This window comes from Pygocentrus nattereri, chromosome 2 (assembly GCF_015220715.1).
Source record: "Pygocentrus nattereri isolate fPygNat1 chromosome 2, fPygNat1.pri, whole genome shotgun sequence".
Lineage (NCBI taxonomy): Eukaryota > Metazoa > Chordata > Actinopteri > Characiformes > Serrasalmidae > Pygocentrus > Pygocentrus nattereri.
The window spans coordinates 47,089,966-47,104,531 of NC_051212.1; positions in this window are offsets into that span (position 1 = coordinate 47,089,966).

The following is a 14,566-nucleotide window of genomic DNA, read 5'->3' on the forward strand; positions in this document are numbered from 1 at the left end:
ATGAACGCGTGACAATATTGCCTGCCAGGTCTCCTCCGAAATATCTTCCCCAAGATCTTGAGCCCATAGAGTTTTGATTGTATGGTCAGAGGGGTGGAGAGCAAAAATCCTTGTATAAAATATAGATACAACCCCCTTGAGAGTAGAAGGGAGAGATGAGAAAAGTGTATCTAGAGGTGACTGAGGCGGTGGATCTGGAAAGTTAGGGAATTTTTTCTTAACAAAGTCACGGATCTGCAAGTAGCGAAAGAGATGAGAACGAGGTAGTTTATATTTATCAGAGAGTTGCTGGAAGGAGCCAAAAACACCTTCGATATACAAGTCGGTGACAGATTTAAGACCATGGTCATGCCAGATCTTAAAGGCTCGGTCTTGTAAATAGGGGGGGAATAGTGGGTTTGCACTGAGTGGTGTAAAAAGTGGGAGTGACTGTATGCCAAAATGACGCCTGAACTGTGTCCAAATCTTAATTGTAGACCTGACAATAATATTGTTACAATTTGATTTAAATGGCTGTATCATGGAGATTAAAAGAGAAGCTAAAGAGGTGGGAGCTAAGGAGGAAGATTCAAGAGATAACCAGGCAGGCACAGAGGCAGAGTCATCTACAGTGGGTTGCAAAAGTATTCAGCCCCCTTGAACTTTTCAACCTTTTGCCACATTTCAGGCTTCAAACATAAAGATATGAAATTGTAATTTTTTGTGAAGAATCAACAACAAGTGGGACACAATTGTGAAGTGGAACGAAATTTATTGGATATTTTAAACTTTTTTTAGAAATAAAAAACTGAAAAGTGGGGCGTGCAATATTATTCGGCCCCTTTACTTTCAGTGCAGCAAACTCACTCCAGAAGTTCAGTGAGGATCTCTGAATGATCCAATGTTGACCTAAATGACTGATGATGATAAATAGAATCCACCTGTGTGTAATCAAGTCTCCGTATAAATGCACCTGCTCTGTGATAGTCTCAGAGTTCTGTTTAAAGCGCAGAGAGCATCATGAAGACCAAGGAACACACCAGGCAGGTCCGAGATACTGTTGTGGAGAGGTTTAAAGCCGGATTTGGATAGAAAAAGATTTCCCAAGCTTTAAACATCTCAAGGAGCACTGTGCAAGCGATCATATTGAAATGGAAGGAGCATCAGACCACTGCAAATCTACCAAGACCCGGCCGTCCCTCTAAACTTTCAGCTCAAACAAGGAGAAGACTGATCATAGATGCAGCCAAGAGGCCCATGATCACTCTGGATGAACTGCAGAGATCTACAGCTGAGGTGGGAGACTTTGTCCATAGGACAACGATCAGTGGTACACTGCACAAATCTGGGCTTTATGGAAGAGTGGCAAGAAAAAGCCATTTCTCAAAGATATCCATAAAAAGTCTCATTTAATGTTTGCCACAAGCCACCTGGGAGACACACCAAACATGTGGAAGAAGGTGCTCTGGTCAGATGAAACCAAAATCGAACTTATGTTTGGCGTAAAAGCAATACAGCTCATCACCCTGAACACACCATCCCCACTGTCAAACATGGTGGTGGCAGCATCATGGTTTGGGCCTGCTTTTCTTCAGCAGGGACAGGCAAGATGGTTAATATTGATGGGAAGATGGATGGAGCCAAATACAGGACCATTCTGGAAGAAAACCTGTTGGAGTCTGCAAAAGACCTGAGACTGGGACGGAGATTTATCTTCCAACAAGACAATGATCCAAAACATAAAGCAACATCTACAATGGAATGGTTCACAAATAAACGTATCCAGGTGTTAGAATGGCCAAGTCAAAGTCCAGACCTGAATCCAATCGAGAATCTGTGGAAAGAGCTGAAAACTGCTGTTCACAAACGCTCTCCATCCAACTTCACTGAGCTCGAGCTGTTTTGCAAGGAAGAATGGGCAAAAATTTCAGTCTCTCGATGTGCAAGACTGACAGAGACGTACCCCAAGCCACTTGCAGCTGTAATCACAGCAAAAGGTGGCGCTACAAAGTATTAAAGCAAGGGGGCTGAATAATATTGCACGCCCCACTTTTCAGTTTTTTATTTCTAAAAAAAGTTTAAAATATCCAACAAATTTCGTTCCACTTCACGATTGTGTCCCACTTGTTGTTGACTCTTCACAAAAAATGTCAATTTCATATCTTTATGTTTGAAGTCTGAAATGTGGCAAAAGGTTGAAAAGTTCAAGGGGGCTGAATACTTTTGCAACCCACTGTAAGTGCAGCCAGTAAGCAATAGGTTGGAAGTTAGCAGCCCAGTAATAGAAAAGGAAGTTAGGTAGCGCCATACCCCCTAAAGGTTTAGGTTTTTGCAAAGCCGATTTACGAAGCCTGGGGACCTTCCTATTCCAGATAAATTCTGCAACTATATTGTCAAGGTTATTAAAAAAAGATTTGGTGATGAAAATTGGAATGCATTGGAAAAGATACAAAAATCTAGGGAGTATATTCATTTTGATAACATTAATGCGCCCTGCTAATGATAGGGGTAGCAATGTCCAACGTTGGAGGTCTTGTTTTGTACGTGAAAGAAGAGGGAGGAAATTATATCTAAACAGTTTTTCAAACTTATTTGTGATAAATACCCCTAGATAGGTAAAGCCACGGTAAGAGATCCTGAAGGGCAGCCCAGACATGATGAAATAAAGCTGTAGGAGTTATAGGAAAAAGTTCACTTTTTTCCAAGTTCAATTTATAACCTGATATTTTCCTGAAGTCATCCAGGATTGCCAGGACAGAAGGCAGAGACTGAATAGGATTAGACATATATAATAACAGGTCATCTGCAAAGAGTGAAACCTTGTGCTCTGTGCCACTCCTAAAGATGCCCATAAACTGTTGGTCCATCCGTAGTGCTACAGCGAGTGGTTCAATTGCAATTAAAAAAAGCTGTGGGGAAAGAGGGCACCCTTGTCTGGTACCTCTATAGAGAGGGAAGTGGTCTGAATAATTATTATTTGTTCGAACAGATGCCAATGGTGATGAGTACAACAAATTAATCCAAGATAGAAAGTTCCTGCCAAAACCAAATCTGCGTAGAGCTTCAAAAAGGTAGCTCCACTCGATCCTGTCAAAAGCTTTCTCTGCGTCTAATGAAATCACAATTTCTGAAAGGGGTGAGGATGGGGGGTTATATATGATATTGAGAAGCCTCCGTATATTAGAGAAGGCCTGTCTATTTTTAACAAAGCCTGTCTGGTCAGGGCAAATAATAGAAGGGAGAACATAGTCTAACCTCAATGCTAATACTTTGGCTAACAATTTGACATCAGTATTAAGCAAAGATATGGGGCGATAAGAACCACAGGACATAGGGTCCTTATTTTTTTTAAGGATAAGCGTTATGGTGGCCTGACGTAACGTGTATGGTAACTGATCTGAGGCCAGGGCTGCGTTAAGCATTTTAAGGAGAAGAGGTACAATCTTACAAGAAAATTTTCTATAAAACTCTATTGGGAATCTGTCTGGCCCAGGGCATTTCCCACTCTGCATGGCAGTTATAGCTGTAGTAAGTTCTTCAGCTGTTAATGGGCTTTCCAGTAGATCTTGCTGTTCTGAATCGAGAGTAAATGTAATGTATCAAAAAATGAGTTTAACTGAGCTGAGTCAGTGACTGTATCAGATTCATATAATGTTGAGTAAAATTTTTTAAATTCTGTATTAATCTTAGAAGGGTCAGATGTCGCACCATCTACTGTAATAATCTGTGGAATAAAATGAGTTGTCGCTGATTGACGGAGTTGATATGCCAGTATTTTATTTGCCTTGTCCCCAATATCGTAATAACGGCATCTAGATTTTAATAACGTTTCCTCAGCCTGGGATGTAGACAGAGTATTAAACTCAGATCTCAGAACAAGTAGTTGTTTATAGGAGTCTGGTTTTGGGGAAGATGAGTGTTTGTTATCTAGATCCTTAATAAGAGCTGATAGCTCATAGAGTCGCAATAAACGCTGCTTTCTTTTATATGCACTGTATGAGATTATTTGCCCCCTTAAATATACTTTCATGGTTTCCCAGATGAGTAAGGGCGAGGCCTCAGGTGTAACGTTAGTGTCAGCAAAAAAATCTATCTGAGATGACAGGTATTGCACAAACTCCTCATCCGACAAGAGGAGAGAGTTGAAACGCCAGGGAGCTCGAGACACAGGTGTATCTAGCAAAGAGATGCTTAAATTGACTGGAGCGTGATCTGAGATTGTGATGCTGGCATATGAGCAGGAACGAACAGAGGGCACAAGCCTCTTATCTATAATAAAATAATCAATACGTGAATATGTCTGATGGACGGGTGAGAAAAAGGAGTATTCTCTTTTGTTGGGGTTTAAAAGGCGCCATGGATCTAACAGTGCATACTGTTCAAGAAATACTTTAATAATCTTGCCAGATTTGGATAAAGGGACTGCAGTTAAGGAGGAGCGATCAAGTACTGGATCCAAACAACAGTTAAAGTCGCCGCCTAAGATAAGACAATGCGAGTCCAAATCTGGCAGAGAGAACAGAAACTTGCGAAAAAAAGCGTCGTTGTCCCAATTAGGACCATACACATTAGCCAGAATTAGTGAGGTATTATGAATTTGCCCCAAAACAATGATATAACGTCCATAAGGATCAGAAATTGTTTTAGTGGCTGTGAATGGCACTGATTTGTGAATCAGAATAGCTGCCCCCCTGGATCTCCCACCAAAGCTTGAGTGATACATTTGTCCTACCCATCCCCTACAAAGTTTACGATGATCAGTAACAGTAAGATGTGTTTCTTGGAGAAAAGCTATTTTGCTATCCAACTGCTTTAAATGACTGAGAACTTTGTTTAGTTTTACTGATGCATTCAAACCTTTTACATTCCAACTTGTAAATGTTAGCGAACCTCCAGAATCATGTGGCCTACTATGGCTAGCCATAATCACTTTCCAGCGACAGCATTAGAATAATAAGACCTTTTCTGCCTCCTGCACATCCAACACAAACATGATAAACCACCAAATACAGTACACAGTAAAAAGAAAAAGAACAACAAACAGTAAGAGTTTTTACCCCAAAAGCACTTCCCCAAAATAAGTGCATAACACCCTTTGTTACACTAAACTTCTAACGAACACTTACGACCTATCACTGGGGGTCAAGTGACACTGGCAAGTAGTGTGAGAGAGCATACCAAATACGGAATTCACTGCAAATAAACTCCAACCCAGTAGTGGGCATTTTCCATAAGAACAGAGCATTTAAAGAACATAACATTAACAAAAATGTTAGCAGTGAACAGTTATAAACATCACGGACACTAAAAGATGCAGAAAATCAAATATTATTGTGCTTACTTAACTAGAATTAAAGATGAGCTGCAACTCAGTGTGTTGCTAAAGACTACTAGAGAATGTTAGATATAGCCTACCAGCTGCTGTAAAGGAGGCTGTCCCAGTCAAGAGACAGTCTTACAGTTTATCCATTTCGACATAACATGGTAGATCCACTTAGACACGGAACATAACCCAGGTTCAGTCGTTACTTTGACGGAGAAAGATAGCGCTTGATAAATGTTGTAGCATCATCTGGGTTATCAAACGAGTGCCTTTTTCCATCGGAGAGAGTTACTCGCAACTGCGCTGGGTAAAACATGCCATACTTTACTCCGGGGATGTTTCGAAGCAGTCGCTTTACTCCCGCAAACGCAGCGCGCTTCTTGGAGACTGCCGTGGTGAAATCAGGGAATATGGAAACCCTCTTTTCCTGGTAACATAGTGGCCCAAGGCGAGCAGCTTGCTGTAAAATTCGTTCTCTCGTCTGGAAGTAGTGAAGTCTAACCACAAATGGACGAGGGGGCTCCTCATCCTTGGGTTTAGCTCGTAGCGTGCGGTGTGCTCGGTCAATCAGGGGCGGTTCGTCGAGCTGAAGCAACTCTCTGAGCAGTTCGGAGACGAACTCAGCCGCCCGGTTACCTTCCAGGCCCTCTGGTATATTGACCAGGCGTATGTTGTTCCTCCGCGACCTGGATTCTAGGTCCTTACATTTATCTTGAAGGCTTGTAACTAAGTCCGTCAGTCTGTTGACTCTGACTTGCAGCTCTGGTATGATATCACCGCTAAAACCGGCGGCTTTCTCCAGCTCCGCCAGCTGGACGCCATGCCTGTCTGAGACTGCTTGCAACGAAGCGACGCTGATCCTCATTTCTTCCCGAACAGCAGAGATTTCGGCCTTCAGATTTGTCGCCACTGCGTCGATTTTTGTACAAATGTCCTCCTTGAGGGTGGAAATGGCGTCCGTAAATGCCCCAAGGCTCAGCTGCTCGCGGTCCGAGCAAGCCGTCGTTTCAGGGTTAGAGGTCTCGGACGGGGATTTCCCTCTTTGCAGTCAAGTAGTTGACATTTTCGCACGAATTGGCTGGGTTTTAAACGGAGTAGTAGTTGCTTAGAAGTAGCAGGAGTTTACTGCACAGTCCATTTTAGAAAAAAAATACAGAGGCATGCCAGTTTAAACAAAAAAATGTCACGACCGCCTGGAGCTACACACAAACGCAGCCAGTGCGCTCCATGTCCAACCGGAAGTCCCCTTCTTTTCAAATATTTGTCTGTTAAGTATTTCACTATCAGCCTTTCTACTGTACGAAACTGTTCATCCATAAGAACTTGTCTACATCTTCGAAATATTTTAAGCCTTCACGAGGAAAGGGGGCAGCTGCTAGCGAACCTGGTGATGCCAGCCTGAAACGGGACTCTGTACAGAATGCTAACTTGGAAAACATCTTTGCTGAAGTGAGTAAAATGAGCTCGACACTCAAAACAGTAGCGTGTGACGTGTCAACGATTAAGGAGGCTACAGAGGAATTGAAAAATGCGGTGAACGCCATGCAAGCACGGCTAACAGAGGCGGAAGGGCGAATCTCCGACCTGGAGGACTCCACTCAGCAACTGGTGAATGGCCGCGAGCTGCATAGCAAGCGCATAGATGAAAAGATACTGTCAGAGGGCCTGCACATGATAGAGGCCCAGACATGACGAAGGAGCTGCCTGAGAGGAGAAAAACTTTTACAACGGCGAAACAGCTACTGCGTGACAAGAACGTGAGGTTCCGATTAGCCTTTCCTGCAATGCTCCGTTTTGCGTGGAAGGGAAGGAACAGAAAGTTTGACAGAGGCAACAGAGGCTGTCAAGTTCATTGAGCAGCAAGTTACTGATGGAGAATAAACTAAGAACCATCCATCAGCATAAGGAGAGTGAGAGAGGTATGATGGGGCTGGATAACTTTGTGTAGCTATTTAGGCTATAACCTAGCTGGTGTCTCGGACATCCCACTGACCTAAATTGAATTCTTTTTTTTTTACAGACAGTAAAAAGTTTTACAGTTTTACGGACACCGGATTTAACGAGAAGAGACTCTTCAGCTGGTTTCAGGAGAGATTCATGTTCTGTTCGTGTCTTCTCCTCTGCTGTGGAGGAAAAATTTTTGTTGACCTGTTTGGTCATGTTGGTTCATCTTAAAATTACAGGTGTCCTAATAATGTTCAGTGGTACAAAAGTCATAACCTATGTTCTTGGGTTAGGAAGGTCAGACGATATGGGGCAATCTCTATGCCAATATTTTATTTTCAATTTTATTTTCTTATCATGTGAATGGCAAATAGTGCTTATGTTGAGGTAGTTTCCTGGAATATTAATGGTTGTGGGAATCCTGTGAAAAGGAAAAAGATACTTTTATATCTTAAGCATAAACAAGCTGATATAGCATTCATTCAAGAAACACATCTACAGGATGATGAAGCTCAAAAACTTAAAAGAGACTGGGTTGGACATGTTTACTATAGTTCTTTTTCCAGCAAGCAGAATGGAGTTCTTATTTTGGTCCATAAGAGGTTGAACTTTTCTATGTTGAAGGAGTATAAGGATAGTAATGGCAGAGTTATTTGTATAGAAGCCAATATAAATGGGGAGGAAATAATGTTATGTAATGTCTATGCTCCAAACAAGGAGGATCCATCTTTCTTTCATGGACTTAATAGTATGTTGGGAAATGCCCAAGGACAAATAATTTTAGCAGGTGATTTTAATCAGGTCTTAGATGGGATATTAGATAAAAGTAAATACTTTGGTGTTGCAACACCTAAGGATAGAGCTGCCATTCACATGCTGATGGAGGACAATTGCCTGATTGATGTTTGGCGATTGTTCAACCCTGGAAACCCGGGAATACACATTCTACTCCCATTGCCATAAATCCTACTCAAGAATTGATTTTATTTTGATCTCCCAGAGTCTAACCAGTGCCATCATTGATAGCACTATCAGTGCTATGTCCCTATCAGACCATGCACCTGTTGAGCTCTCTATAAATATACATTCAGACAGGCTTAGACGAGGCAGATGGAGAATGAACACATCCCTGCTACAGGACAAGGTATTTTCTAAAGAACTTGCAGAGGACTTCATGACATTTTTAATAAAAAAGCAGAATATGCTATGTTTAGACTTAAAACACGATTTTATGAGTCAGGAGAAAAGACTGGCGGACTTCTGTCCAGACAGCTAAAAGAACAGAGCTCTGTCCACATAATTCCAGCAATAAGGGTAGGAGGTTCTCTTATAACATCGTCTAAAGGTATTAATGATGTCTTTAAAGAATTCTATGAGAACCTGTATAGATCATCTGGTGCTTTAAATGAGTTATCAGTCCGCGATTTTTTCTCAAATATAAATCTTCCAAATTTATCTTTTGATCAGTCGGCTCTTCTTGATGCACCAATAACCAAAGAAGAGGTTAAAGCTGCCATCTTAGCCATGAATATCGGGAAATCACCAGGAATGGATGGGTTTCTTGTGGAGTACTATAAAGAATATATTGATATAATTACTCCAATACTGACAAATGTGTTTCAGGAGGCTTTTTAAAGAGGTTCACTTCCACCATCTTTTAATGGAAGCACTCATCTCTCTGATACCTAAGAAAGGAAGAGATCATACAGATCCGGCTAATTTTAGACCAATAAGCCTCATCAATGCAGATAGTAAGATATTGGCTAAGGTTCTGGCCCTAAGATTGGAAACAATCTTACCACACATTATACATATAGACCAAGTAGGCTTTACAAAGCGTAGGTCTTATACTGATAATTTGAGAAGACTCATGCACTTAATGTGGTTAAATGCCTCTAGCGCAGCGCCAGTAGCTGCTGTCTCACTTGATGCTGAGAAGGCTTTCGATAGGGTCGAGTGGGGTTTTTTACACTCGGCCCTGGTGAGGTTTGGTTTTGGTTCTGGTTTTGCAAAATGGATAAAAATAATATACAGAAACCCTAAAGCGTCAGTTTTGACAAATGGACTTACTTCACCTCTTTTTGATCTTTCTAGAGGAAAGCGACAGGGATGCCCATTGTCGCCTCTCTTGTTTACAATTGCGCTGGAACCCCTAGCGGTGGCCATAACAGCAAATCCTGCCATCAGAGGAGTGGATGGTGGTGGGAGTGAACATAAACTAATGCTTTATGCTGATGATATTCTTTTCCTGACTAGTGATCCCCAAAGTTCTTTACCTGCACTAATGGACACTATTGATACATATTCTAAGCTGTCTGGCTACCAAATTAATTGGACCAAATCAGAGGCAATGCCTATATCTAGGCATTGTCACCCACAAGTAATAAAACAGTATAATTTTAGATGGATTCCTAAAGGCATGATTTATCTGGGCATTAAATTAACCTCAGAGCTAGGTGAAATGGCAACACTGAACTTTGAGCCTCTCCTTCAAAACATTAAAACAAATTTGGGTAAATGGGGAAAGTTAAACCTAAGTCTTTGGGGGAAGATAAATGTTATTAAAATGGTAATAGCACCACAATTTAACTATATATCTATGATGTTGCCACTTAGTAAACCTGATCACATTTTTAAACAATATGAAAATATAATCAGAGAATTTCTATGGGCAGGGAGGAAGCCCAGATTTAAATGTAGTAAAATGTGTGCACCCAAAGAGAAGGGAGGACTTGGTCTTCCAGATGTTAGGCTGTATAGTTTGTCATTTGAGATGGCTAAGATAATCAACCACTGGAGGGGAACGGTGTCTGGTTTAGTGTGGGCTAGTATAGAGAAAAACCTGGCAGCACCATTCCATCCAATTAATGTGCTATCCCAACGTTCAAAAAGTAAAGGGAAAGACGTAAACCCAGTCACTAAGCATTCTCAAGAGGTCTGGGGAAAGGTTCATAAATTGCATAAGATTTCACATTGCAAACAATCTTATGCTTCACTCTGGCTTAACCCAGAGGTGAAGATTGGGAAGCAGAAAGTGTTTTGGAAAAGATGGTTGGACAAGGGTATACACATGGTAAATGATCTCTATAAAGAAGGGACATTCATGTCATTTACTGAACTTGCCCAACAGTACAAGCTGCAAGAAAAAAAAGATTTCTGGAAATATTTACAAATTAGACATTGCATAGTTAAAAAGTTTCAGTCAGAGAGACTAGCCAATCCAATTGTTGACTTTCTAGATAACCCTTTTAATCATAAGGCATCAATATTTTATAAAAACTCAATTTATTTAATTAGCAGCATATGTGATCTACTTTCTAAAATCAAAGAAACATTCTGGACAAGTGATTAGAAACTATTTTAACTGTTCATTTGTAGCCATTTGCAATTTCCCTCTGGGATATATAAAGTAATCTGGTTCTGATTCTGATTTAGTCCCCTTTTCCCTTATTCACTGAAGACTCGCTCCCAGGTGCCCTCTGCAGTCCTGTTTTTGATATAATGGGGAAATAGGAAGCGGCCAGGCTCCTCATAAACCTGCTCTGCCCTCTGGTATCCACCAATCCTGCTAGCCTAGCCGCTGATCTCTAGGCTAAAAACCATAACCAAGCAAGCTTCAGTTGTTAAACAAAGTCAGGAGTGATTCTATATTTGTTCAGCACAAAATGGACAACAGAGGCAAGTTTTTTACCCTTTCATCCAGAGAAAAGCTGCCCAACTGAGGTAAGTTATCAAGATAGTTAGCTACCTTGCTAGCTTTAGCTTTTAGCTTATTGTCTTCCGCATCTGACAAGCCACCTCTGATTTTTGAGTAATCCATTCTCTTTATTGTAATACCTATTTAACAACTACTACAGGCTTTTGGTCTTCAAGAAGACAAAATATATATTACTGTTCTGAGGGGTTTGTTTTCAGTTTACACACTGTAAAAATGATTGTGGTCTTATTTTGTCACATATTTTAAGTAAAAAAGTAATTGTGTTTCTCATTTTTCACAAGATGTTTGTGATAATATTATTTTAAAGGAATAAAATGTATTGTATTTCTTACAGTACTTTGGCACTTTTCATGTTTCAGTAGTTACTGCAGTCATTTATGATGTAATGATTGGTTGGACTCTGCATAGCAACCAAAATGCATTTTGATTAGTCGTATTTAGTCCGATACTGCTAAAGAAACAAGAAAAAAACTTCATCTCACACAAGTTCATTCCACACAAGGATTGGTTTTCCATAGTGTTTGCCTGTATTTAATTTTATGTTTCATAAAAATGACTATTACCTGATCATACGTTTAAGAGAAATAACATATATGAACAATATATGCAATGAATTAAGCAAACATGGGGGAAAAAAGCCTAGTAAAGTGAAGCCCCATTCACATTCACATCCCTGTGTTTCCCTGCCATCCATCCATTCCGGTCATTTATCACTTACACAGATTTGATGTCCAAACTCATAAAGGATCTCTGTAATTTCACCAAATCACCCAAAATAGCCCATCATGCAATGATGTTTACATCAACATTATGTGCTTAACAATGACAACATGTTGTGTGGCTAAATGATATATAGTCTAGTCTTACCAAATGCTGCCCAACAAGACACACAGCAGGTTTACTGATTAGTTCTGAACATGTTATCACCATGTTAAACTGACGTTTGCATTAGTTAGTTGTTGCTAGCTAAGACTTGGCTGGATTTGTGGTGCAACAAAATTTTGTAAAAGGATAGTCTAAAACTAACTAGAGTAACTAAGTAACTTAGTAATGACTTTACGCACAAACTTGGTTTATGGTTTAGGTCTTTGTCACTGTCACAAGTACAACGAAATTAAAAGTGCTCTCCAGGCGGTGCATCCTTCAAAAGTCTCTAAAATAATTTAAGTTAAAAAAGAAAATAAAAACAGCATGCAGCATACCTAAACACACACCAGTACAGACTTACATCTACAGACATGCATACTTTCTGTCGTTGCATCAATCCATTTTTTTGCAGCATTGAGGGTTGTGATTGCAGTTGGATAAAAACTATGTTTGAATCTTTTTGTCCTCAAATTAATTGATCTGTAACGTCTGCCTGAAGGCAACAGTTCAAACAGGTAATGACCTGGATGGTGGGTGTTCTTTATAACGTTCTGCGCTTTTTTGAGACAACAGGAACCGTGTAGTTCTTCCAGTGTGGAATCTTTTGGACGGTGTTGATGACCCTCTGGAGTGCTTTCACCTGAGCCACTTTGCAGCTGGTGTCCCATACGCACATGCCGTGTATTAGTATGCTCTCAATGGAAGCACGGTAAAAGGTCACCAGCAGTCTTTGTGTGATGTTGTTCCTCCTGAGTGTTCTCAGGAAGTAGAGTCTCTGCTGGGCCTTTTTCAGCAGCTCAGAGGTGCTCTCCTCGATGTGGACTCCCAAAAAGCGGAAGTCTGCCACCCTCTCCACGCAGTCCCCGTTGATGTTTAATGGTGGGATCTTCATTTTCTTTCTTCTGTAATCTATGATATGTTCTTTGGTCTTTGAGGTGTTGAGGAGCAGGTTGTTGGCCCTGCACCACAGTGCAGTCTGGAGTGCTATAGCTACGGTGTCCTCTGTGGATTGGTTCGCTCTGTATGCAAACTGGTGAGAGTCAAATTTGCGGGGCAGGGCTGCTGTGATGTGGTTACGGACCAGTTTTTCAAAGCATTTCATCATTACTAGGGGGAGTGCCACTGGCCGGTAGTCATTAAAGCTGGAAATATGTTTTTTTTTGGGCAGTGGGACTATAGTTGAGGATTTCAGGCATGGTGGGACAGTAGACTGTTTCAGGGACTGATTGAAGATCTTTGTACAGATTCCAGCCAACTGATCTGCACAGTCCTTCAGCAAGCATCCTGGAACGCCATCAGAACCGGTTGCCTTCCTTGGGTTGACGGCCTGCAGCATGCATCTCACCTCATGCTCTTCAACTGTGAAGTTTACGCTGTTGTGGGCTGTATGTTGTAGCAATGCCATCTCTAGTGCTGTGACCTGAAAAAGCGGGAAAAGAAGATGTTCAGCTTCTCAGTCAGTGTGGAGTCACTTCCGGTAGCTCTGAGGTTGGTCCTGTAGTTGGTCAGATGCTGAACTCCCTGCCACACCTGCCTGCTGTTGTAACTGTTCAGGTGGTCTTCTATCCTCCTCCTATAGTCTGCTGTAGAGGTCTTTGTTACCAGACCTCCAGGTGGTGTTCTTCTCTCTTAGCAGCTGCTGGACCCCCCGTGTCAACCAGGGCTTCTGGTTGGGGTAGATCCTGATATGTTTTTCCTTTGTGACAGTGTCTGTGCAGTTCTTAATAACACCTCCAGGTCCTGGTGTTTGAAGACCTCCCAGTTAGTCCTCTCAAAGCAGTCCTGCAGCTGCTGGGTGGCATTAGTAACAGTCTTAGTGATGACAGGAGCAGTTTTCCTGAGAGTGGCATATGCAGGGATTAAAAACAATGACAAGTGGTCAGACTGGTAATGTCCTGGCCCTGTAGCCTAGTTTGATGTTAGAATATACCTTGTCCAGGGTGTATTTTCCCCTTGTAGCACACTTGACATGCTGATGGAAGTTGGCGAGTGCTGCCTTTAAGTCCGCATGATTGAAATCCCCTGCTATGGTATTCACGGCGTTAGGATGTTGGTAATACTTCCATGCAAAAGTCTGATAGTTAAGCTCGCATTAGCATCCGGTGGAATGTAAATGGCTGTTATTATGATCACAGTGTACTCCATTGGGAGATAAATGGGCCTGCATTTAACAGTCAGATATTCTAAATCTGAAGAGCAGTGACTGTCTACATCAGCTGTTCTGTCGTGATGCTGTGTAGTGTAGACTGCTAGTTCAGTGGCAGAATCCAGAATGCATTGGTGAAGCCAGGTCTCCGTAATAAGCAGAATGCACGCATCCTTCACGATGTTACATGCTGCTGTCTGTAGCCTCAATTCATCCATTTTGTTTGCGAGAGATCTGGCGTGTGAGAAATATGCTGGGAAGCGGTGGTTTGAATGGCTGCCTCCGTAGCCTGGCTAGGTTCTCATGATGGCGGCGCATGCAGTTGCAGCGGCTCAGTGTATACCTGGTCGGTGCCATGTTTTGCTGTTCTTGTACGTGACGTCTCTAGTTTTGTGTACTTTTGTGTAATAAGCTTACACAAATCGAAGTCCAGAGCAGTGATGTGGGGGTCTTGCTTTGCATGCCTGACCAGTCTATGAGCAATTTTTTCTTTGTGAATTTTCTTGGTCTTCCAAATCTTGTCTTGACTTTAGCAAGTATAAACTCCAAAATAAACGCAAACCTGGTGCAACCCAGTCCTGGTGAATTA